Source organism: Hetaerina americana, unplaced genomic scaffold, assembly GCF_022747635.1.
Source record: "Hetaerina americana unplaced genomic scaffold, ioHetAmer1.1.p SCAF_7, whole genome shotgun sequence".
Taxonomy (NCBI): domain Eukaryota; kingdom Metazoa; phylum Arthropoda; class Insecta; order Odonata; family Calopterygidae; genus Hetaerina; species Hetaerina americana.
Genome location: NW_027287316.1, coordinates 53,630,779 through 53,658,267, shown reverse-complemented (window position 1 = coordinate 53,658,267; position 27,489 = coordinate 53,630,779). Strand labels below are relative to the sequence as shown.

Here is a 27,489-nt window from a genome sequence, read left to right as displayed (position 1 = left end):
ATATATGGGGGATTTCATTATTCTAAGCATTTGGGATTTAAAATATCAAATATTAATTTCAACATAATACCCATTATTAGAGCACCATTCAGGAGTTATAAGCCTTTTATCGGGTGAAAATTTAACAAACCTCTACAATTCGTCGTTTAGTATTATTTATGTACAAGTATTGTATTATTTAACAACATTTTCGAAGGTTTTCAAAGCCAGAGATGCTTTGATTGAGTTTAACGCCTCTAATTATTTGAAGGGAACAATTGGATTCACAAAGTTAGCGCATGATTTAGAAATTTAGTTTTCAAAGTGACCCGAAAATGTGTGAGTGACTATGAATGCACTACAGCTTTGTATGGCTAATTATCTTTGGCGAATATAATTCGATAATTGGGTTTCACTATATGATGTTCGTAATGTGATTCATTTTGAGAAAAATATTTCGTTTTTTTCGTGCGATGCACTGTAGGATTGTAAGAGATTTCTATGCATCGCAGGCAAATGAAATCTCTCGGCGGTTCACAACGCCGAGGTATAATATTTTCCAAAATTGTCATGAATGACGCTAAGGTTTCCCCTAGACTTTGAATGAGTGCGCTGGTAAATGCACTTTTGTAGCAAAGACTCTTTTGTAAAATTTGTATTCCTCGTGAATTATTCTTCACTGAGTGGGTGTCAGCATTCATCTATAGTTTTGCATCCTATCCCGTTTAATGACTGTGGGACATTTGGTAGGGACATGAAGGGACTGGGTGGAAAATTGTGAATATTTTCCATAAAATTTCCACCTAATGTGCATATTCCAATCCTAAATATACGGATTTAAAAGTTTATCTCGTTGAATTTCGCTAAAGGCGTGTTTATGATCACTTTCATTAAGATTGGATTTTCAAAGTAACAGTTATCAGTCTTATATTCAGTTGCCGGCTCAGTTTTGTTTGAGTTAAAAATGCAAAATCCCATAATTTTCCATGTGATACAAATTTCCAACGGAAAATGTTGATTGCGGCCTTATCCTTAGAGGGCTAAGAGGGTTATCAGTTTCTCAAGCTTCTATCGTGTTACATCAGACACGAACTCATGAATACTACATCCAAATGAAGTATGGCTAAATGTCACTCGTAGCCATTAGGTACGCGAATAGCTGTGAAAAACATCATTGGTATCTAATGAACGTACCACGTCATTGATTTTCCAATATGAGGAGTGAAGAAGATTGCGGATTTCATTAATATTAATACGTCGATGAAAAATGGTAAAAAATACATCAGCCCTTTGGCATTACAGATAATTTGAATTATACGATTTTCTATTAAGTTTTATATAGATCATTGAGAATCGTGGTGCGATTTAATTTGAAAATTTTATAGTGAATATGTCCCCCTCTAAATTTCCCAATAAAATGGATGAAGGCCGTGAGATAAATTAAAATTTAATTTTTTTATTATCCTTTTCCAGTCAGTCGTAAAAAAACTTACAGGACCAGTGCTTCACTTGAACAAGGGGAGAAGTTACTCTTCCTCCAACTTCCTGGTCAGAATTCTGGGGAAACTTTACGATAATTGCTCACGTGGGTTTCGCTAAGGAGCAGCTACTTAAGGGAGGCGTATAGGTTTCTCGGCGGTGGGCGTTCTGGACATAGTGGTGCTCCTCCGAACGTTCATCCTTTGTGAACGAACCTCCTTTCGTAAATGACGAAATAAAGAGAAGGAAAAAAAAGGACTTTCTCCGAGACAGATTTTTATTTATTTCGAGCGGTGCTCTCGTTTCGGAGATAGACGGAGGGGAGGGAACGTCTGCGAAATTCTGTGCGACGCGCCGCGGTAGAGGCTATCGCTCTCCGCGATAAGGGAGGGCATTGGGGCTCTCGGGGTTCCCTGTTGCCCTTCGAGCGAGGCGTAGCCCCAGGCCGGGTCAGACATCTGCTTCCGCCGAGATTAGCCGCCATCTTGGCGTGCATTCGCATCTACAGACATGACTGCGTGTGTCACTGGTGCGTGGGTGGAAAGAATTTCACTGGCAGCCAGTCGCAAATACAAGTACAAAAACCCTTGTTTTGGTTTTAATCAATCAATATGAGGAGAGAAAACAGATGATAGTGCCATCCTTGAGAATCTTAATGCAATTTAATTAGTAATTTTAATGCCGAAAATATTTCGATACATTTTTTTTGATTAAAGTGAACAGCTCTCTTTCCTTCTGTATTTCCAAATTAAACTTATATACGTAGTATTTTATTATATTAGTATGAAACTATGGGAACGACATTAAAAATACGAAAAAAAATTAACAAAATCATGCCAGTCGCTCTCGTATTTCTGATGACGTATTGGAAAATGAATATCACTGAGGCACGTTACAACTCGATTGGGCTTCAATATAACCCTGCAATTTAAATACATTACGTTAGTTGTCTCTGGTATTGTGCTGTTTTGTGTGAAGATCGTAATTTTTTCGTTCGATAGGTCTAATCCGAGTTTTGATACAGGTATAAACAAGTTTAACGTCCTCAGATTACTTTCCTGGAGAATAAATAACATAGAAACTGAGGAGGTGTTGGAGTTAATGGTATTTTGTTTACGGATTGTTTCAGATTGGTCGCCTTCACCTGCAGATAAACAGTTTAAATAATTCTAGGCCTGGACATGGACAAAAATTATTTTGGAAAATTTTCACATTGCCTGCATTCTTCTACTTCAACAGAACTCTTACCCAAATTTTCCTCTGCAAAGAGGCGATCATTCACTAATTTCGAGCGTATTTCATGATTGGCTCGAAAAACGAAGTTAGAATAATAATGCGCGTGTTGATGACCATGATAACTCATTGCGATATTCGCAATTATAATGGCTCGTAATAATGATAACTCGTATGCTGGTTTTAATTTCGGAACATGTTACGGTGAAATACGAATTTTGCACTGATTAGCGTAACAAGCAATTATTTTTTTTTATTTAAACAAAAACTCTATAAGCCATAAAAGGCGATCGAAATTATATGTTTTAAACTATAGAAAATTAGATTTTGAAATTAAAAGAAAATCGCGCTGCGCAGCACGAGATGGGAAAATATCATTTCGCTGGACCATTTTCCACCACCCCGACTGCCGTTCTTAAATGCAGGTGTATAAAATTTATCAGCTCGTATAGCCATGGATCGAATCTTCGGCTTAAAATTTTCCCTTTTTATAAATGCATTACATATATTTATAAGAAATAATTGCAAGAACAATTGCTTTTACACTTTATTAAAAACCTTTTGTGGTTTTATGGCCAATTCTCTTTGCCCACGGAGCCAAAATTTGCTAAACGGGCTTGAAAAACACCAGTATTATTTAAGCAAACGCTTACCAGTACAGTTTTTCAGCTGTTTGCAAAGAAAATGTATGATTTTTGGTACATTTCTGTCCCGCCTCCAGCATCACGGCTAGTAAAGGATTTTAGAGTTGTTCATGGTTGATGTTTGGTATTTCATGGATAAATTTGCCCTCCAGTTAATTAGCTTCAAATATCCATCAAGAAATCAACGATGGGTTCTATTTGCGATGTCGGATCGGTCGGATGTGGGATCGGGAGGTTTTATTTGTGATGTCATTTCCACGCTAGCTGGAACATCGGTTCCTATTGCATTCTGAAAACGAGATTAATGCGTGTGATAGCTGGAGTGAGTGCTACTGATTTTGTGATTGCTCTCGTGTTGCTTGTAAAAGCGTTAGGGAAAGGAACAAAGTAGCAAAAAATGCATAGCAATTATTTAGTGGCTTGATACGATGTCTCCTTTTCTCTCTTGAATTGCTAAAAATCCTCTAGGAATCTCTATCTTATCAATTGTCTGGGGTTGCCATTGCCAACATTCCGTTGCATGAATGAATTTTTTTCGTACCAATCCCGTCACATTATTGCTTTCCATCCAATATGGATTCCATCAGTTTGAAATTTGTCGTTGTGAAACACGAAAATATAGGAATGAAATAGCGTTGGGAAAAATTTAATCTGCGAGCCACTGAATTTTGACTTTGCACTTTTGATAATGATGCAAATAGGTCGAAGCCGGTGAAGTATTTCAGTAAATACGTGAGAAAAGTTGTTTTTCAATCTTCATGGGAAAATTTGATCAAGTCACAACGCCTGCAATTTACCCTTCACGGTAAGATATTGTTTTCACCAGCAATTGAGTCATGGCATCCGGTCCAAAATCTCGAAATTTGTTACATTGGTGTCATGACTCTAGGAAAGCGAAAAGTGATAGGGTACCAAAGAAGAATTATTGCCAGAAATAGCAATGTGAATTTTAAATTACGAATTATCTCGTAACATCATCGATTTCATTGCAGTAAAATGATTAATTCCTAATTTTTCAAGTTTTATTTGAATATCAACCCCATAGAATAATAATATTTTATTGATTACGACAAAATTTCACTTTCAGGCATACACTTGAACTGAGGTGTTGTAGGTGATGACACACGTGGAATTTCAACGAATTTCATGGAGTCAGTTGGCGTGATGCGAAAAGGAACTGACGCACTTAATTCCAAGCTGAAGATTCCCTTCTATTCTATAACTATTCCCATTAAAACCCTACATACATGTATCTTGGAATGTCAAAGGCCTTATTTTATCTTCCAGTTGTAAAAACCTTAACTGCTTTTTGCCAGATCCTATAGTAATACCATTGAAATACATGATCCAGTTTGTAATTTCAAAACACACTTCTGTATCTTTTGCATTTGTATCAAGAATCAAACTCCTAAGCTCCCATTTACGATTTTTACAAATTCTTTTGCCAACCTTTTTAGCGCTAATAAATATTTGAGATTATTTTTCCTCTCGATATACTGGAGCGAAACACTACATATGAGGCGCATGACAAAAGGAATAATGCAATCAGGTAATTTGACCGCTAACGTATGGATTTCATACTGGGAATTGCATGACATCGTGTTAGTTGTAAAATATAAATATCATTTCTATTTCATTTATATAATATTTTTTAGGCGTAAAAGTTATTTTCCTCAAACTCTAAGGTGGAAGACAGCATTGAATTCCCAAGGCTAAATGAAACACCAACATTTTTATTATAAATATATAGCAAACGGAGTTGATTTGTTTCCATGTCAAACCTCTCAGTTCTGATTATTTTATTAGTGGTATATTAATCGGCCATAGTGGTGCCCAATGTGGAAATACCTCGTCATCGTGTGTTACAGGACCACCTGTTGTGGGGATATGGTACCCTGTTCTTCCGCTCCATCGATTTTACGCCTTATAGAATTAAATGTGCACATTATCGGGCGTTGAGAATGAAATTTGCCGCTTAATTTGGCGTGTTTTGTTTTAATTTGGCTTCTCAGCCAATTTTAAGTGGATTTTTTTAAACAACTACACGAGTTAAAAATAGATTGTTCATTTTCCTAGGTAATAACAAAAAAGGTAATGAGATTCATGCGTCAATAAAATATCCCCCCACCGTAAAAACAATTTATTTCAATAGCCTCAGTATTGATGTGCCAATTCTAGCTCTAAAAACAATTTAAATTCCAGGCATTATTGTATTTTATTATGGCGTGTTTTTTTATTTAATTGTATTTCCATAGTTCTAAGGGGATTATCTATCAGAGGTGGTTTTGTTTTAATTTGTATTTCAATACGGAGAGTTGTAGCTAAACTATCAATATCAACTGAAATTAAGTTTCATAAAAACGAAGGCCTAACCAGTTAATGCGTAGTCAAGGATATGTCAAACAATAGAACATTTGGTTTCATTGAGTAATAGGATTTTCGAAATTTTCGGCATTCAAAATTTCTCCAATGGTCGATTTTTAATAAAAACTCTGTTTATAACCCAAAGTCCAAGAGGAGTGGGCGAAGCGTGTTTTCAAAGTAAGTGCTTAAATCCCAGTTGATCTGGTTACTGTTAGATGGAGGAAAGATTGAAGCGATCTGGGATTTTCCTGAGGAAAAGCATCATGAGGTTTTATGAAAAACAGACTGTGCCTTATCTGCGGTCGACTCGCCCGCCATCACGCGAACATGAAATACCTTTCAATCTCGTGCGTCCATTTCATTGTACAAACATTCGGATACTGTGAGAAATAATTAGCTAAATGTAACAGAATCCGAAACATTGATAACGAATGACACGCGTTGCTACCTACCAGAGAGCTAAATCATATCTAATCAAATTTTGTTTTCTTCGGTGAAAATGATACATAGTCCCGGTCAAGGCGGATGATTTTTACTCTTTGAAATTGTTGCATTGTGATACTTAGTGTTTATCAAGCATGTATTTTCGGTTCATGGGTGTATCCTGGTATTGAAAATATGGTAAAGATCTTATAATTTCCTATGCTCCTTATGGCTACGGCCAAGCCGTGATGGTGTTTAAGTGGCTTGGACTTGGCGATAAGTGTATTTGAGGCTCAAGGAATATTAATAATTTTTTCTGTTGGCTTACTCATATCAAATGAAAATTGATACTTCATTGTTAAGAGCTATAATAGTGTGTCTACAGTGTTAATGATAGAATTTATTATGGAATGTGCGAAATTATTTATGTGCAAAAAATAATTTATAAATACCTTTGTATTTACGACGGATGGCCAAAATTAAGACTCAAACGTTGCTAAGTAAGTTTTTAAAAATAATTCAGAATGCATTAGCATGTAAAACTGCATTACAAATAATGTATATTTTCCAAAGAAACTGCGGGAGATGCCGCAACGGTAACTTTTAACGGAGTCATCCGCTAATGTGCATTTCAATGCAACAATTTCAGAGTGTAAAAGTTGAGGGATCTAGGTTCGAATCCCAGTCAAGGCGAATGATTTTTACACTCTGAAATTGTTGCATTGAAATGCACATTAGCGGATGACTCCGTTAAAAGTTACTGCTGCGGCATCTCCCGCAGTTTCTTTGGAATTTGTCAAAGTGAAAACACCATAAGTGTTTAAAGTTGGCTTTAACCTCGTGGACTGTGGCGCCTTGCGCACGACTACGAATGCCTGTGACATTGTATGTACGGTATTTCGTCACAACATCTTGTTCCTTTAAAACCCCCAAAATTTCAGAGTTTAATAGGACGCCTCGGTAGCTTAAGTGGCTAAAGCACTCGACCGGATATCGAGGGATCTGGGTTCGAATCCCAGTCAAGGCGAATGATTTTTACACTCTGAAATTGTTGCATTGAAATGTATATTTTATTGTGATATTTTGAAATTTCCTCCGAGCCAAAGAACCTTTTTCCGTATTAAATAAAAAATAGGTGTTTTTTTTGGCAGCCAGTAACCAACATGTCGCTTAAGCTTTATGCTACCAAGCAAATATTTAAAATTGAGCGTATTTGAGATGAGTTAATTTCTTCCTCCAAAGAAATCTGACAATATTTAGGTTTCAAGCACGGATGTTTTTTTTCACTTTCCATGCACTTCTTATGATATCATACTGTTATGGGAAAACTAGATTTTTAACAAAAAAAGTATTGTCACCATCTTTTAAAGTATTGCTTTTATAAAACACCAGCGTATTCAGTAGCACGTATCAGTATAGCGCTTGGAAACTTTATTCATTTCACCAATGCAGTACGACCTGTTTCATCACAAATATGGTCCATTATGAAAGTAATGCGCATGCTTTTATTGTGACGCGACGACGATCCATGGTAGCGCGGTAAAACCGGTCGGGAAATGTGGTGGGGGGTCTTCCCTTCCAACGCGGCCGGTCGCTAGTTTGCTCCAAGCAGTCCGAGCGGAAAGACGCGCCACCGCGTGAAGCGTGCTTTTCGATTTTGTAACACGATGCGCGATGGAGCGTTCGCTTGAACAGCGGTACGTCATCGAGTTTTGCGTGCAACTTGGAAAGAATGCAACCGAAACATTCCAGATACTTCAAGCGGCCTTCAAGAACGGCTGTATTACAATGTCATGGTCTGGGAGGTAGCACAAAGCGTTCAAGGAGTGTCGGGAGGAGGTCCCCGTTCCTCGTACTGGACGCCCAACAACGGTCAGAACCGACGAAAACGTGAATCGTGTGCGCGAGTTTTACGTTCCGACCGTTGATTGAGCATCCAGCAAATTGCTGACACCCTACATACGTCCGCATTTGCGGTATATGCGATAATGACCGAGGACCTGGAAATGCGCAAGATCTGCGCGAAGCTTGTGCCGAAAGTGTTGATGGAAGACCAGAAAGAACTTCGAGTTTCGCGCTGTCAAGAAGTGTTGAATTTTATTCTAAATGAGCCTGTCTTTCTTAACTCTGATGTAACCGGATACGAATCCTGGATGTTCGAGTATGACCCAGGATCGGAATGGCAGAGCAGCGAGTGGCCCCAAGAAAGCGCGAATTACCTGGAGATTCTCAAAAGGTTGAAACGCAGGGGCGCTCGCGTGAGGGCTGGCATCAAATACACGGCCAAGCTCCACCATGAGAATACCCCAGCCACACGCACTTCATCGTTACCAACTTCCTGGCCCGGAGCACTGCCCCGGTGGTCCCCCAGCCCCCTTACAGTCCCGACTTGGCTCCGCGCGAATTTTTTTTTGTTTCCCCGACTGAAGAAAGAGCTGGAAGAAAAGCATTGGCAGATTGTGGATAACATCCAAAAGTATGTTACAACATTCCTGAGAGACATTCCCGTCGAGGAGTTTCAGCGTACCTTCCAGGCGTGGCAGACACGACTCCGCAAGTGTATTAATGCAGTGAGAGAGTATTTTGAAGAATTTAAGGCATTTGTACAAGTACGATCAATAAATCTATTTTTCCCAGAGAATACGCATCACTTGCACCTTGTATATATGCACATTATTGGGCCTTATATATCATATCTTTAGGTGCAATTGTGAATTGTACACGAAGATGTCATACGCGTGATGAAACCGATCGTATCGCAATGAAGTCAGGTGAAATCTACAAAAGATGGGGTATTCAAAGATTGAGCCTGATATCATTGCGTTGAAATGTTATGCCATTTATCGAAAATGTCAGGAAATATACACAATTCAATCGAGCGAATACTTTTAAGGCAGCATGACGGGTGAACTAGCATAGAAAGCGCAGCCCTCAAAATTTCCAATGGAAAAAAACCGTTCTTAGAGATCCTTTGGTGAGATTTACGGAAATAATATCTCGGGGTTGGTTATTCGTCTCGAAGGCAGAACAATCTTCGTCGGTCAACTCTGAAACCCGATCCCTCAAGTCAAAGAGCTCGAATGCAAATCCATTGGAGGCCGTTGCGGTCGTTCCACCTCCCCGACCAAGAGCTATGCAGTCGATCACGATTCCACGGCCGGCCGGCCCTGTGATGGAGAGCTCCCCAGACACCAGCCCCAGATTCGCAGTGGATCCTCGAGCGGTCTCGACCGGAACCAATCTTGCATCCAAAACAGAAGTTATCCGATTCCCGCCCAGATCTTCCACCGACACGCCCCTAGCTGCTCGTACGCGGGACGAGATCCGTCCGACCCAGGTGATTTAAGGGCCCGCCCGTTAATGGCATCTCTCTGCTGGAAAATCCGGTATAAACGCCAGGGACCCATTTCACGTTGCTACCAGTCTAATTTGAAGTCCTCTAAAAACGTTCTTATCGTAATGTAAAAACTCCCCAAATCACATCATGGAAAATACGGACGCGTGATAATTTTTTCAACGCATTTGTGACAGCATTAGGCTATAAAAAAGACCGCGGTAGTTAAACCCGAAGGTCGGTTAGATGGGTGAGAGTGGAGTTGAGTTCGAATTAATCCCTGGACGACGTGTGAATTTCACACATTCAAGACAAGGGAAGGGTCTCCATACCCTCTGCGGCCTAGGGTATCTATCATAAGGAAATCTGGTAACGGAAAAATCACTTATCAGCGGTAACCGGAATCTGACCCCGGCGCTCCATTTATCGTCGAGACCGATACATCCATTAGATTTACCCCGTCACTTTTCTAGGGCTGTGTATAAGAAAAATACCAGATTTTATAAAGTTATTTATATCTTTTTGAACAGAAATTTAGGTGACATTATTGAAATTTCTGGGGATAAAGGCCTTCGGGAAAGGGTTTTCTGCGGTCGGGTGAACTATTAAACTCATCCGCAGTCTTAAGAATGAGATAGTGTCACCTTTTTTCATTCGCCTACTGTCATTTTTTTTAATGAAAAACGTCCTAATTTTTCCTCCACTTTTAAATTTTTCAGTTTCACGCCTAGATTAATAATGCACTTAACTATTAGTATTGATTCTTTGGATGTAAAAAAAAATTTTTTTCAATAAGTAAGTTTCCTAACGAACCAAAGGAAGGAGAAAACTTCTCGATGTTATTATACAGAAAATGTGTGGATGGCGTCGATTTTTTGTGCGGCAGTCCAGCATTGAAAGGTTTCCTGACCTTATCTCCTCGACCTCTCCTTGTGCCTCAAGTGCCGACCCACTCAGATCCTCCTTCCGCTTTCAAAAGCTGGTACCGCAAGTGCTGAGTTTTTCGGGCGCCTCAAGGTCGGCGGAAGTGGTAAGATACGCTCGTTGCGACGCAGCAGCTTCCCCTTTCGAAGTAAACTCGGTGGAATGCGTCACCCTATCTCTACCCCCTCCACCCTCGCCAATTCTCGCGAAATCCCCGATGCACGGTTCCGACGCCGACGGAAGCGCAACCTCAGGGAAAGGAGCGACGGTTTACTTCCAAGCCGCCGCTCAAATCTTTCCCACGAACAGCATGACGCAAACACGGAGCCCTTCGCGGATCACGAATGCCAGAGACGCTCGGGGTTCTGTTTACGAAATGCCCTTGCACCCTCCTTCCTTCCCCCTAGGGAGAGAGCCGTCAAGTCGAATCCCATTCGCGCAACAGACATCAGAAGATCAGCAGCACCCATCGATCGCATCTGGAAGCAGAGGTGACGCAAATGATGTTCTTTCATTTTTTTCCTCTCTCCCTGTACGTGATTGTTTGCGTGGTCAACTCTTGGTAAGTGATTACTACCCTCTGAGCAAATTTAATCCGTAGCCATCGACTAATGACGAAATGCTTGCTTCTGATAAATGATTAAACTTTATCTGATTCTAACTATTGATGCTTCGTGGTCTCTAAAACTCCGGATTAGGTAATTCTTTTTTAATACTCGGCTGAATAAAATGAATCTGTATTCCCTTCTTTAAAATGTAGTCTACATGACCATAAATTCCCGCTAAAAGAAATGTACAGACTCGACGAATCTTTCTTTTGAATCCATCGACTTCTATCTATTTAATAAAATTTCTTAGGTGCATAAGGCAAAGAAGAAGACCATCAAAAGAGTCAGCATTAGAAAGGGAATAGTTGTAGTCAACCATTCTTCGGGTTGAGATGCTGATAATGACGATGACCATCGATGACTGACCGTTGGATTCGTGGCTGCAATAATTTTAATTTCGACTGAATTGATTCTAGGTTTTAAGCGGGTATTTTTTGCCGCCCGAGAATTCAAGTTCATTATGTATTTGATATCTCGTCAATCACACCATTTCTTAATGCGTGATGTGCGTTGAGATCGGTGTAGATCACCGTAGAAGTCGAAAGATCATTTGAAATGAACTATCTTAATACTCGGCAACAGCACTTAACTTGAACATCCTCTTTTATGAGCGGATAACGATGGTAGGTAATCAAGTAACGTGACGGATCACACTTATTTTTTATATCAATATTTCGAAATTTCATGATACAAGTGCATATCTTTAGTGTCAGCGCGTAAAATTATTATTACTTAGCGCATTAAGAAATGTTTGAAACGGTGTACGATACTGTTTGTATAGTAATTTTTATCACTTCGGCTATAAAAATTTAATGAATCCCATATAAATTAATTCTGTCATCTTATCACTCGTTCGGGCCATGGATTTATTGGTCAGTTTGATCCCTGGCCACTTCATGAATGGAATTCGTCGCCCTTTCAAGGTGCTTATTTCCTTGCGTCAATTGTTTTCCGATCGAAGGATAATTCAGCAGTTGTTCACTCAGGCTTTCACGGGTATGTAAAGTCACCGAGCTCTGTGATGAGGTCGGTAGCCATTCAATTCTTATTGGTAGGTCATCACCCCGGTCATCCTTAGGTTTTTATCGCTGAGTGTTGAAATCCTCGATATCTAACGCCCAAAGAACTGTGACGGAAGAATCTATTTGCTCACGTTTCCTTCAGAAACATAAAAATGTTTATAGAAAACAGTCCTTAGTCCCATGAATAGTGTGTCAATAATTTCGTAAGGGCACACGGCATTCTTTGTGTAACCATTCGAAGATAGGTACGTACCATCCCCCAGAACTTCAGATTACATCACATAGATACCATCTCAATCTCAACAACCAACAGACGGACTCATTTCGACGCCCTAGGATTCACTAAGAACATTTTCCAATAGTGGTAACGGTGAATAGAAAATGATCTATAAGGTTCATCATCAAAATGCTAACATGATTTTAAATAAATGTTTCTTTTTATCAAATACATGAATACCTTAGAGTTCATTTTCATCCTGAATATGATTTCAGGGTCGCCGGTTAGACTCTTAGTTTTTCTAAAAATGGCCAATATCATTGCTTTAGTTACATATAGCTAAATGATCATACTGAACTTTATACTACAGTATCATAACATTATTGTAACATTACAATGGCATGTAATTATCGAAGCTGGTCACATACACCTTTGGTACCGTTCAGGGGATTATTATATTATTGCATTTTATATTAGTGAGTTATTGTACTAATCCACAAGGAATGAATCTACATTACTTGTCCTCCTTCTCCTACTGCAACAACTACAGTAATCAATCCAAAGGTTGGTTTTGATTGGTGAGAACCCACCTGGGCTCGAACTAAGCATTAAGGCGTGGAATACACATACTCCAGATACAGGGAACTTTTTCATTCCCTATGCCATCATTCTATTCCCTTTCAATGCTAGTGGCCATAGAATCGCACAGCTTACATTTTAGATGAGATTTTTGACAAAAATTACACGAAATACAAACTCGGGGCACCCTGGTCAATGGGGACACCCTTTACCTACTAAGCCTCCAAGTTCATTGTATTCATATAAAACTGAAAGAGTATGAAAATTCGAAAACTTTTATGGGGCAGAAAGCTTTTTAAAAAATTATGTTCCGGCAATTTTTCCAAATTTTCCAGAAAAATGACAATAAGAATGGCTAAAAATAAGTCGAAAATTCACAGTGCCGTCAGTACGCAGCCTTTGAAAAGTTGTTCACGCACTCCATATTTCTGGCTCAAACTTGGAAATTCACGTGATGTTGACCATCGAGGTCAATGGCGGTGCCCTCACGCAAATTTTTCCTTAGGTACCCCTATCCTGAGGGCCAGTTCGAGGGATGGTGGCATCGCCGGCCAACTTTGCCTCGCCGCCCCATCGACATTGTCGAACTCAGACAGAAAATCTGCCCTCAGCCGCAATCTTAACTTCCCTCCCTCCCCGCCCACGGGAACATCTTGTGCTGAGCAGTCAGTGCAGTCGGCAATCGGAATGCAAATCGGAAATTTATCGATTCGGATATTTTAGTAATTCGGCTGTGGCTCCCGAGAATGGCCTCGACGATGCAGAGTGGTGGAATCGCTGAATTTAGAGGGATAATTTTGCAAGGCATGCAGGACCAATCATAAACTATACAGATTAAAATTAAAATGAATCGATGCGCCAAAAAATTTGATTATTATTCTGATCCACAGAATTGTTCTAAATGAGGAGGGCACGATTGCTCCTGGTATTTCGTTCCCCGTCCTTCTCCTCCGAGGCAGCACATGATTTGGTCAGTTTTTCAATAATCTATAGTGTTGACTATTCAATCACTGTTATGAGCCAGAAGGTCTGTTTGATAGGTTGGAATATAGTATATCTCCCTTAGTGCAAATCCCTATTGCTTAGGGAACTCACGCGTCAGGAATGGCGGACCACTTCCGTTTCCTGTACCGTCTATATTTTCCCTGGTAGATCTGGTTCCCGAAAAATTTCACAGCTCATGTGAAGCCAAAAATGCTCTCAGACGTTACCCGGAATCAAAGCCTGACCCTCTGGTCTGTAGCCCAGCGCTCTCCCCGCTGTACTACTTCGTTTCCCGTTAAATTGTTTCATATGCAGGCTTTAAATAGAGGGGTCCGGTTTAAACCTACATAATTTATCATTCGTAAGTATTTTCAGTGGAATATTTTTAGGTCGCCACTGCCCGTGGTCGAATATCTCGCGAGGATGTTTAGGAGAAGAATTTATTTCCGGGAGATAGGATGACATTTAAATTGAAGCAGATAAGGCTCTCTACTGCCGTAGGGGATGCACATACATTTGATAATATTTTACATTCAGTATATTCACAAAAAGGAAATATTTTTCTTAGAAAAAGCCACGTCTAAGTCTTTATCTGGCAGGCAGACACTTTTGGATGCGATGACGTGATCTGCACCATTTAGAGGTAACGTAAAACGTCGGTGTTGGCATTCACGTTTTTGGCACAATGGTTATATCACTTATTTCTCCATGTGTCTTACATTTGCACTATTGCAGTTTGTTCGTAGCCGAATAAGTTCCAAGAATAGTGCTTACTTTAATAAAATAGGTACAACTTACAAATCAAGATAAATTTAATATTTTACTCACAAAATTACGATAAAAATGGGAATTAAAGAATTTCATTTGGAATTTTTCCTAAGAGAAAAATGGTTAAGTTGGTTGAACATATTTATCATGCCAAAGGATTATTTTTTCGGACATGAAGTTATGGAAGATGATGAAAACGTTGTCATGAAAAGGAAATTGAACTGAAATCTCCTTCAAATATCACTTGATTTCTGCCAAAATGGCGGTACTTCGTTGGAATAATTTATTTTGGAGCATACAGGTAATTCATATTTTTCGCATTTTTTTCAACTTTCTTTATTAATATTTTACAACATGGCCTAACTTTATACGCAATCAGATTATTTATTTTATATACATACTTGATCAACCTATGTTGAAATTATGATTTGTGTGTGTAATACGTGGCGTAATGTTAGGATGAATCTTTTGTGATGTTGACCATGTATTAGATTAGGTATTATCTAATGAATGTATTCTGATAATTCTTTTTATTCCAAGGTATTCTTTATTTATAAAATGATATTACAAAAGTGTAGCAAAAATAAAAAGAAAATTTTAAATGGGAAATATCATTACAAATTGCCAAGACTCCAGCTTACAACTCTGTACAGTTTGTCGAACTCCAGCTAAGTAGTAATGTAGTTCCTGACTAGGTATTTTTAATGTACATCTGATGCAATGCATCCCAAATTGGCAAACTTACTTGATTTATTATCCATATTCTTAAATGCATATCTCTTAACGCACACTTAGATAATGCAAGGCTGTCAATCACAGACATTTTACTTTGTTAGTGAAATAATTAGTTCAAAAGTTTTGATAATTGTAAAATTCTCTTGAAAGGAGCTAATCTTTTCAGTCAAATATGTTGTACTATGTAAACCTAAGTTCATTTTGAGGAAGAAGTATTGCCATCAGTTATTTTGGGCAGATTTATCAGTTTATTTTAGTTTCTTCGATTGCTTTGGCCATGTTTTGTCGCCTGTAAGGTTCTTATCGCGTCCGTTAGTACCAGATACAGTGTCAGAGAGATAATGTGATTGGACTGGGAAATCCAGCCGCTGGCTGTCGCTCCGTGGGAAATGTCTGATAGTGTCGCGTAGTATTTGGTCAAATTCATTGTGGGGCAGTTTGGGGTCACTTGATAATGCGGTCGTCATTTGAATGTCTCCGGTTTGCTTTTAACTCTTTTAAAGCTCGCGTTTATATCCGTTTGCGTTACTCTTTTTTTAACATTCACGAGAATGTGTTCAGATCGATTTTGCGTTGATGCTGTTCGTTTATCGGATCATTCGCTGTCGTAAAATCCGAAAATTTAAACTTCCTTCCCTAGGAAGCCCATTCCTTATTTAATTCCCATTGTTTATGTCAATTTACCATTTCCACGGCTCTCTGCGTACTAACTCTGTGTCCAAATTGCAAATTCTTCGCCTACAGAATGGCTTACATTGTCAGTTTTATTGGGTCCAAATAATCATTATTTCCCTCTAATATTGCCGCACTCGTTAAATTCTCGAAGAAAAAAATATGGTATTGGCAGGAGGTTCTTAAATGGTTTTGCCCGACTGTTGGTTTTATATGCCTAAAAGTCGTATTTCTCCATCTTTAATTCATGGGGTGGTTAAATATCATCACGTGAATTTTGTTCATATCATGGCCAACATTCATACAGAATTTGTAAGCATGAGTATTTTCGTATGACTACGCCAAATGTTATATCTAGATTCGTACATTCTTCAGGTTTGTCCGAATTGTTCAGCCAATTACTCATACATCGATTTGGCGAAAGATCTGTGATTAATTGGCTGAAAGGAGTATCATAGAACGTTTTATCTTTTTTACGAATAGTTTATTACCAAGAATAGGTCAATTTTTTGTTTCATGCCTGAGTTAAAGTTTCTTCTCTTTCCGCCACAGATGTACACATATCCGCAACTAATTTTTATGTGAAATTGATAGAGCAGTCATATTTTTATGATCGAAACTGTGCATTTTCAGGTAAGGCTATGCCTGTACTATTGTTGTAAATGCTTTGAAAAAGCACGAAATCCAGCCACCTTTTCCCGCTGAAAATTTATCAGCCGTCAGGAAGAGAATATTCACTCATCGAATTCCGCAAATATCTATGTAGCGAAGTCGAAACTTTACTTCAATTCGCGGAAGGAAAGTTTAAATAGAATAAAGTGAGATATGGGCCAATATTGAATTATTCAAAACATACATATGCAATTGTGAGCAATGAGCAGAGTTATGCTACATGATAAACGGAAAATTACAATATCTGGTAGATCGAAGTTTATCAGAAGTTGTTCGATTCGATCCCCGGGCATGTACCAAATTCAGTCATTTTTTGGTCGTCATCTGCAAACTCTTCACTATTCCCTGATGCCATTTTTCTTTGAAATTACAATTATCCTGTCAGCAAAATATCTCCCTTCTGTTTTTAACATCCCTTTCTATTTTAAAGGAACGGAACCAATCTCTATTCCGTGTCTCTCCGAAGGGATAGTCGTACGCTTGGCGTGCATGTGTTTTGGTGTAACGGAGTGAAAAAGAGCTTTCCGGATTTCTTCAAACGTGTTCTTCGGAGCGAGACAAGCGGGCCCACACAGCGGTGAACGTCATGGATGCGGGTTGTGTAAAGGCCGACTCCGATTGAGTCGGTTTCGTACCCGTCTTTTGGGTCGTGAGGTGTTGGGATACAGGGTCTTTCTTCCGTACCCCTGGATCAGCAGCGAAAGCAAACGGGGTCACAATTGTCTTTTTGATGAATGGCAAATGAGACGGAGACAAATTGTTCCGGATCAGTCCGTGTTTGTGAAAGATCAGTGTTTTCTGTAAGAAGCGTCTTTGCTCACTTCACCCTCCAATTTTCATTCATACATTTTAGCTTTGTTGGTACACCTCCGCTCATTCTGAGATTTTAAATTGAAAGCGGAAAAATAAAGTTAAAACTTTTTAATCCATGTTGTTTTTTGTTGCGACTATCGGAATCCCAGTGGTTTCGGGCAGGCTAAATAATTTTGGAGAGTTCAGAGTTATTTCGAGTGCAGCGAAAACTTTCTTGGAGATGGAAGTAACAATTTAAGAAGCTCCGGAAGCTATAAATTTATTTTGGGATGTGCCCCTTGAGAGTAGTATAGTATACTGATCTAACCTTTCCCACTTGGGACTATACCCTCGTTTACGAGTGCTCGTGTACGGAAGTTTGATAGCGATAAACTCTTCGAGATGCAATCCAGTGTCATATGAACTAGTTCATCCTCAAACATGCAGCGGAGAATCAATTATCTTGGCAGAATAACTCGCAATCAATCGAAAAACAAGAACGTGTCGCTCAAATCCCGTCACAATTGCCGGGTATTATGTACCTAGGAAAGTAAATATCACTGCAATGACCTGTCATTTCATTTATTTTATACGTTGACGACATGGTTAAGTAGTAAGTAGCATTTGGAATTTTGGAGAGACTGGAATGAGTCACACCCAAAAGTCCGCAAATGACTATATTTTGCAAATGTGCCAATTATTATTGGACAGATCGGTAGCATAAGGAAATGTGTTGACTCGTTTACATTGAGGCATTGAGTTATTTCACCTCAAGGGGACATAATGATCGTATTACATGTATGTTATTGTACTCATGAATAAGTCACATCAGGTAATTGGATCTCCTCTGGATAATGAAATATGGATAAATTAGGCGTACTTTTTCCCTTTTTCCTTCTAGACTCCCCTAAAAAATAAATCTTTATGCGTAATATGCATGCGCTTGGGAGCTGGTTTCACCGCGTGAGGTAGATTTTTCGCATTTCCTGGCTTACTATAAAAGGAAGATCAAAAATTAGTTATCACTATTCAGAGAGGATTGGTTTCGTTATTTTCGAACTCAACATAGCGCCTACGTCTGATGAAAATTAGTTTCATGTGCTGTTTGTATTTTTAGCCACTGAGGAAGTGAATGGTGTCCTTTCATTTAAAAAGAAATCCTTGCGGCGTTGTTATAACTCTTCTGTTATTGATGTTTGTAAGTGACAATTGTCTTTCACTCTTCTTTGTCTCACAATCCTTTATCTTTTCTCTCCTTTTTTTGTATTTGAGATAAGCGATAAGGGGATTTTACTAGACAAAATGTATATTTAGCCGTGGAGAAGAAACACAAGATCCAATTATCTCAGCAAAAGTCGCGTTGCCATAAAATTGAGCTACGACGAATTCGCACGATTCCCGTATCATTAAACGGCTCAGGAAGACTGAGGTCGCCGTTATCCGAGCCGGGACCTTCGCGGAAAACTCGTATAAAGGAGGGTTTGAGATGCTTCCCTCGATAGTCGAGCGTATATCATGTTGTCTTCCAAAAGTTTATCACAGTAGCAATTCACGCGGTCTTCATCTCAGTTTCCATCTAAAAATCTCCCCCGTCGATAATTTTGAAAGTTTGAATTTTTTAATAAATTACCCGCTGTCGCATCGTATCTCGAACGAATCCCCACCACGTGACGCTGCGCAACAGATAAAAGTGGAGAAAAGTAATAGTATCTGCTATGGTTTTCAGCGGAATAAGAGCGGCTTAAATATTCAGGAGTGAATGGCTTTAAATGATAGAAGCAACTCCTACATGTCAGGGATGTCAATTCTTGAAAGAGAACGGTTCGTTCATGAAGTAGCTTTTCCCTAAGGCTAAGAACTGAATATCGATCAAAGTCAAATAAATAATGGATTGGCGATAGGTTTCTAACAATGGTCAAGCAACAGCTTCCTCATTCTCTGTCTTTCTTTCTAAGCAACAGGAGCGTTGTTACTTGTTTTCTAGCGTGGAAACATTATTTAATTGGAGCCAAAAATTGCATTATTTAGATCTTGTTCAAATGTGTTTCGAATTTTATCCAACCATCTTTCCTCTTTGAAGGCTTTTTCCCCATCTTTCTCCCAATTATAGCTTCCTTCCACACCTTTTCTCCGACCGCTTTCTCGGCCAAAATATCTTGCCTGCGCCAAGCCAAAATCCTTTCCCTATTTCTCGCCCTACTTCTCTCTAACCCTCTGTTTTACTCTTTCTTTCTTTTGTCCAGTCCCTTGCCTTCTGTCCCTATTGTCACATATGATGTGACTTAATGTTAATACCTGTTCTTTCTCATTTTAAAATTTAACGCTTACGAGTCTCACAAACATATTACATTGCATTGTCGTTATCCTGACTTAACGTTACTAAAATATTTGTTCACTCGCAGTGTTGTACGGAATATTCCCCCGATAATTTTAGACTCACCAGTTCATCAAGAGAATTACAGAATTGACATATTTTATTGTATTAAAATACTCTAGTTTCGCAATTCTTTTACCTCTTTCAAACTTCTTAGCAGCAAGTACTTAACCCTCGTAATATGCTTTATATAGGATCTATCATATTATTATTATTTTATTATTAAAAATACACATGTGCTGATAGACATTGTCAGGTGGTACAAAAGTCCAAAATAATCGCAAAAGATAATAGATAAAATCAGACTTCAAAACACAAATCTCTTTAACAAAACAAGCGAATCCCCATCCCATTTACAACCATCAATCAGCAAGAAAAAAAGATAAATTAAAAAAATTAAGCTATTACATATAATACAATACACCACACATCAATCAAATTATTACATATATACCTTACATCGATTCTTAAAAGTATACACTCTGTTAGGAAAGGGCTCGAATATTTTTGCAGATAAGGTGTTCCAATCAACAATTGTTCTATTTAGAAAAAAAATTTATTTGTTCTCTGTGCCCGGCATTTTACCTTAAATTTGTGATCATTTCTGCCTATAAAATTTGGGTTCCCCGCCTCTTTCCTAAGATCTGCCCAAGCTTTCTCCCCCTTCAGAATTCGGAACATTCCACAAAGTCTGCTTACTTTCCTTCTAGTTTGTAGAGGTTCCCAGCCCAGCGTTTCTAGCATGTCAGACACACTCTCCATCCTCCTATGCTTCCCCAGTACATATCGGGCAGCCTTTCTTTGCACCTTTTCCAGTTTTTTGATATGACCTTCTTCATGAGGGTCCCATACAAGAGAAGCGTACTCTAAAATTGGTCTTACTAGGGTCTGATACGCCTTCTCCTTGGTTGCTCTAACGCTCCCTTTGAGGTTTCTCATCACCCAATGAAGAGTTTTGAATATTTCTTAAAGATGTACTCCACATTTAGCCCCCACCCTAAGTCATTGTTAAATATACACCTAAGTATTTGCAAGTATCACTTCTAGGAATGACATTTTCTGAGAATTTATAATCCCTATTGTTTCCATTTACCTTTTTGCTAAAAGTGATGGATTTACATTTGCTAACATTAATATCCATCCCATTTTTTGTCACCCAATCCGCCATTTAATTAATGTTCCTTTGAAGTTTGTCACAGTCTCTGTCATTTTCGACTTTCCTTTAGATGATACAGTCTGCGTTGCGATCGGTTGGTTTATATTTTAAACGAAAATGAGTATGTTGGTCAGGACACTAGAAAAAGAATTAAGCCCGAAAAAATGGCGTATTCAAGGATGGTAACAATATGCCCACAATATTAATCAAAGAAGTAATTATCAGTAATGACTGGTTTGGATTTAGAGAGTTTTTTTTATTTTTAAATCTGGACTCTTTGAGGCAATTGAATGGACTTACATTTTAAGCTTTTTCGATGCGGGTTTTGGAGACAGATTGAAAAAGCAAAGAAGGAAAACGAAGAAGTTTTACGTATTTTTGGATAGGACTGGAAGTTTTTTAGGGAATGGATGAGGAGGAAAAAGGCTGAAGGGATGGATGAAATAGATATTCACATGTCGTGGGATGAGAAAGTCTATTTCAGGAGGGAGTGGGAGGAAATTACAGATTTTGTAGATGGCTTGACGTGAAACAAAGTACAAATACTTAAATAAGGAGGTATTGATAGGATAACTGTGTATGTATTTTGTACAGTAACCTTTTAGAAGAAAGTGTTTTAATTGTTTTTGATTCCATCAAAACTTGAGTCCTAATTATATTATAGGACACATTCACTTGGTATTGTAATTTTTACACAAAATATCAGTAGAAAGCTATCTATGACTATAGAATAGACTAGAATAAAAAAAACGAATAAAGCAAGCTTATTCAATTTCTTTAATTTCTACAAATAATTAGGCAAACATTATTTTTAAAACGATTTGCTTACAATTTTATACATACGCGTAATTATAATTAGACACTCATTTAATTCTTAAAGACCTCTGTATAATGATTCAATCATAATCAATTGTCACTTCCTCTTTCATAAGCGAAAATATGGATTCGAAGATTTCTTCCTTCAAATCATAACAATTAACACGCGTTTGCCTGCTTTAAGATGCCAAGATTTTTGGTAATTTTTAATCCTTTGTTAGCATTCAACGCTGATAAATAAGAAGGTTCTGTCATTTTTTTAACAGTAATTTGCAATGTGTTTATCAAATATAGTGAAATCCTCCTAACGGTAACTTACACTCACATAGGTCTCTTCATTCGTGTCACTGATAATTTAAAGGTGGAATTCCGATAATCGTCGAGAGCCTTTAAAGAAACGTATTTCTCTTCTAATGCGACGGATTTGGCGTTGAACTTTCAAATGCTTGAAGACTGGGTATTGTTTGTGAACACTTTAACGTGAATTATTTCAACTCACTGAGTTATTAATTCACTGGAACTCCAACGCGTTGATCCGAGCATGGATATGTGTACGTGAGTGATTTCGGTGGAGAATGGTTAGATTGGTTCCAATTATAATAATAGAGATATCTTAACGAGAGAAACGTCGTCGCGCACGCATTTCCCAATTGAAAAGGATGAATTCACAAAACGGGTGTGCGGAGGACCCTGGCTGTTAAGGAACGGTTGGAAATCCTTGCCTGCGCGTTTCACAAATAAGGGTCCTCCCGATCTCTAGCTTCTCTTTCCTTACTCCTGTAAGGTCAGAGGGTGGAGTCGTGATTATTCAATGGAGTGTACCCCGGGGCGAATTTCAAGCGCCATGTGACATGTTTTGTGCATTCAATTCTCCAAAAACGTTCCGGGTAACGCCTTCATCATCTCGGGGAGACAAATCTTGGGAAACCATTCATCATTCAAGACGCGTATCCATTGCGTGATAAGTCCAGGGCCAAATATTGTGCTAAATACTTGATGCCCGACCAATTCCGGGGTTTGAAACCTACTCGGAGTGTACCTCAATGTTCAAGGTGGGATCTCGTTGCAATACTATCGGTGCACGTTCTCCCACTATTCTACACTTAGAGATTATGATAGTGAAATTCTGCCACTTCACTGAAACTAGGACAACCTCGTGGAAAATACATCTAATTTTTCCGATATATTCGTTTAAAACTTCGTAAAAATAAAGCGGCCTAGTTAGAGCTTTGGTTTTTAATCTTTCTGGTTTCATACCACGCCATTATTTATTCTTCTTTTGCCTCTTATGGCATTTATTCTTTAGGTCTACCGCAGCATTTGTCTTTATCCAATTGTTTATTTGATAAGTTTTATTTTAAATTTATTTATTTTATTTATTCCTGAGTTAGGCCAACGTTGTGGGTCTAATTCTCCATAAACTCAAATTATTTGCATGTACAGAACACATTTCTTAATAATAATTGATTCTTTAAACAGATCTACTGTTGTTCCGTAATTTTTGTTGTTTTAAGCACAATGCCAACCGCCTCCTATTGTCAGTTGAGAAGGGATTTTTTCAAATATGTGGTTTTTAATGATTTACTTTTATATAGTATCCTACTAGTCATTACTAGAGTCTATGGCAGGGTGTGTTTACACACCAGACCAACCCATAATACCGTTCCCTCCTAGCACAGTCAGACAAATGTTCTTTTATTCTAATTCCTTATCGTTCTTGGGAAAAATTGTTTCTTAAATCTACAGGCTCGCACCCAAAAGTGGTAGGACTGATTTTTTTACAAGAATTTTATTGACGATATACTTACACCTGTATCTGTTCTGTATTTAATGTCTAGAATTTTATTGAGGTGATATCTCCTATCGTAATATAATAACTCAATAGCTGAATGTTTTGATCAAACTATTTCCCGCTTCCAAGAAACTAAAGTTAACAGTTAATTGAAAAAAATAGAGAAAAATTCTTACTAAAAATTCTATTCGTTAGTGAGCTCATTTGGGTATCCATTAGTAAAAATTCATTCGTAAAAATATCTTCCTTTTGAATTTTGATATCTTTATCTCCCACGAATAGTACTAGGCAGCAAGCAATGAGACGCATAGAATTACGAAGATCTTGAGAGGAAAATTATGTAGACAGACAGAACAGGTCACACAATTATCTTGAATTTGAACGGAGTAGGCAAGTTAACATGGAAATGTGGGTTTGGTTACCAACTATCGGATTTAATACCTATGGGGAGATGATGATGATAATTACTTTTTCGGAGACGTTCTCATAGATTCTTTCTCCGTGAGACTCCATTAGTTTCAAGGAAGCTTCATCCCAAGTTCAAAATTTGCTTACGTACCTCATTTACAATCGACCCCTTAAGAATTGAGACCACCAGTAAACGGCATTTGGTAAAGTGTGTCACGCAACGACACCGGTGGTACCCCTGAACTATCAACTATCATTCTTCGATCCCATCCCATGTACGTACCGAGAAGAGGCCTTGCCGACATCCCCTTCCCAGGCCTTCGTCTCCCACCACCCTTCCACGTTCTGACCTTCTCTCAACCCCAATCTGAAAACTTCCGTCGCTCCCTGCGTAACTGAACACCTGCTGCTGCCGTCGCGTCGCCTCCGTCTCGCTAACGAACTCCTTACGCACCCTCCGGCGTGTGTCGTAAAACAAAACAAAAAAAAATAAAGCAAGGAACACTTTCGTGCCCTTCCCTTCTCTCCCCAAGAGGTTATGCTCCACGTCCAACCCACCGCCAGCCCCTCAAACTTCGTCCCTAGGCGCCTTGCTCGTTCCCTATCCCTGCACCCCTCACCTTCCCCCCCGGACACCTCTCCCACTCCCGGCCTTATATATAGTCTGCTTCTTTTACGTTCTCGCGCCGCGGGCATCCTTTGACTGAGGGCGTCACGCGAGGCGTCCACCCGCTGGGGAGCTTTTATAATCTCCCCCGGAGATAATTTAATTGTAGACTTGCTGGTTCCCGTTTGGCTGGAATGGTCCAAAGGGGTTCCGTTCAGTGAGTTGTCGAGAAAAACCTGCGGTAAGGAAACGAGGTGTTATTTTTTTTCCTAACAGGTCATTATCTTTTGTGAAGTGTAGTTGGAAGGGAAATATAAGTTTAATTAAATTAGGGAAAAGTAACAGTTACTGGTACCAAGGAGGTTGGTTTTTCTCCCCGGCTGGTTAAGACTTTGCCGAGTCAAAAGACTTTTAAGTTTTATGGCTGTGGGAATTCGATCATGGGCTCATAGTCTAAATATCCGGAAAAAGTAATTTGGTTCTCCTGATGGATTTCAGCCGCGGAATTTTATTTTCCCTATTTTTAAATAGCACTGCATTATAATTTTTTGGTTTGAAATCACAACTTATTTACAGGAATAATCAAAGATAACGGAAATAATAAATAATATTAACCTAGTAAAATTTATTGACATTGCAGCAGTATTTCAATTTGCAAAAAGGACTTGCCAAGTAATAATGTGGGAATCTTCAAAGTATGCTTTTAGTAGATTATTCCTTGTATTTTTATCACAGATTACGTTTCTTGTATCCGATTAAAACCTTGTATTAGATTAATGCGATGTATTGTTTATCACATTTGAGGCAAGAGACGCTGATAATTTGTTTTATCCAATAAAAAGTTGAATTTCACCTTGTATGATTCCTTGTAGTCCTCATGATTTCTTTGATTCGAATCTAAAGTTGGATGGAGTGGTCAGCATTACCATGTACAGCTTTTTTAATTAATTTCTATTTGAAATTATTTCGAATTGAAGATGCTGCAAACTGTATTCGTTCTATGAGTTCTCTACCACGGGAAAAATCCTTATCTCGATTGTTTGATGTTTCCTTTTCAGTAGAATGTCATTGCTTGCAACCTCAGCTTCCCGCATTGGATATACCAGCCCATATTATAGGCGTCGTATTTACCACTATGATTGATAGTTCTTTTAGAAATAGGTTAGTTTGTGTGAAATGACTGCAAACATTACGGGGTATTAAAAATTAATCTAGCATCATTAGTTTTAATTATTTGAATTAGTTCCCATACGTAAGTAGTTCCAAAGGTACAAACGATAGGATTACCGTTTAATTTTGGTCGAGAAGAACTTAGATATCTCTGAACGTAATTTTTTTCGACCAAAAAATAAAAAAATGATATATTAATTAAATGAAATACCTCAATAACTACAGATCTCATGTTGTTCAATTTCCTGTTCTTGGCATTCATTTTTACGTACTTTCTTTCTTTGGCTTGCAATTGATACAATCATTAAGTATCTATGCAACCAAATAAATCAGGCATTAAACTTGATAGTAGCTTAGGAAGATGATACCGTAGGAAGGTAGTAACGTAGAGGATTAACCCGGCGTTGCTCTTGATCTAACTACACTGGAGGTACAAAGATAAAAAATTAAAATGAATTAAAAAGACAAAAACTAACTCTGTAGCTTACTGACGTTCTAATCAGGGTAAACATGATTTAAAAATGATTTTCTGGTCACTTTCTGAGAAAATTGGGGAGAAATGTGAGAATTTCCTTGATTTTATATCATAATAGGAATTCATTTCTGAAAAATATTGCACGTAATTCAATGGACGATAATTGCCTATTTCCGTGAATGCCCAAATAAAGAAACGAATGTTGGTTTCAAGTTTATAATCCGCCATTCTTCCTCTTCGCCTTCCACCCATCTACATTTTCTTTTAGATGAATACAGTCGTCAGCTTTTGAGAGGCTCCCTGACTCATGAACGAGGGACTCCCACGATAACATCAAATGACTCGAGTCAAATTGGGGCCTTAAATCATGTTACGTTTACGTTAAGAGATGTTGTATTAATACAGGGTGATTTTCCTTACGCTTTTTTTGAGCTCTCTGCCACACAGTCATCATGAACCCTTGTAACTGTTGGGAACGAACCTTTAAGGGTCATCTATCTGTCCAAAACACTGAGCAGGGTTCGTAATGTGAAACCAAATCAATAAGCGTAGCAGGGTGATGAAAGCCAGTCCGACTCAAATCGACTGACTTGGTGTAAAATGGCCATGTGACGATCTGATTGGTGATATGCATGCGGGGTGTGGGATTTCTGAGATTATACTCTAAATTTAGAGAGATAACTGATTATTAGGGGAGAGTTTTAAGGGAGGAAAAATTATATAAATTCGACGTTGGAATGGGTAGGAAAAGACATTGAGGGATTTTCTGGTTAAACACTCCATTCCATATTGGCGATGTACCAAACTACGACTGTATGACTGCTAAAAATGCCCAGCCGATAAAATAATTGAACCATTTAAGACCCTGGATCCCTATCAAATATTGCAAATCGACTACTGATTGAAAAATAAGCTAAAATAAGTATACATCAACATCTTCTGTATATTTCCTGGTGGCCTCTGACTTTTGAAGTAGAAGTGTTGAATATAATGGGAGATTTTGCATTTCCTCCAACTTTTAACAGCCATAATATTCTCTATAAGCTGTCTTGTTGTCTTCCGTGGGAGTATTTATTTTCCATGCAAGCCATCCTCAATTTTTGAAAGTTTGAGTTCGTTTCAGGAAGCATTTGAAAACTGGGAAATTTCAAATAAATTAAAAAAAGGTAGTCCTCAAAGATGTGGGGTTTTCTGCATTGGATATTTTGAGATTTCGATTTGTTCAAAACAAATACTCCTATCTATCCGTGAGGGAGTTATTC

At 38.4% G+C, this 27,489-nt stretch overlaps 1 protein-coding gene across 1 annotated transcript in view; it reads left to right on the top strand.

The window, feature by feature from the left end:
- The window catches only part of Proc-R (Proctolin receptor), a 693,100-nt gene that overhangs the window by 461,828 nt on the left and 203,783 nt on the right, over positions 1 to 27,489 (top strand). The gene's annotated exons all lie outside the window — the stretch shown is intronic.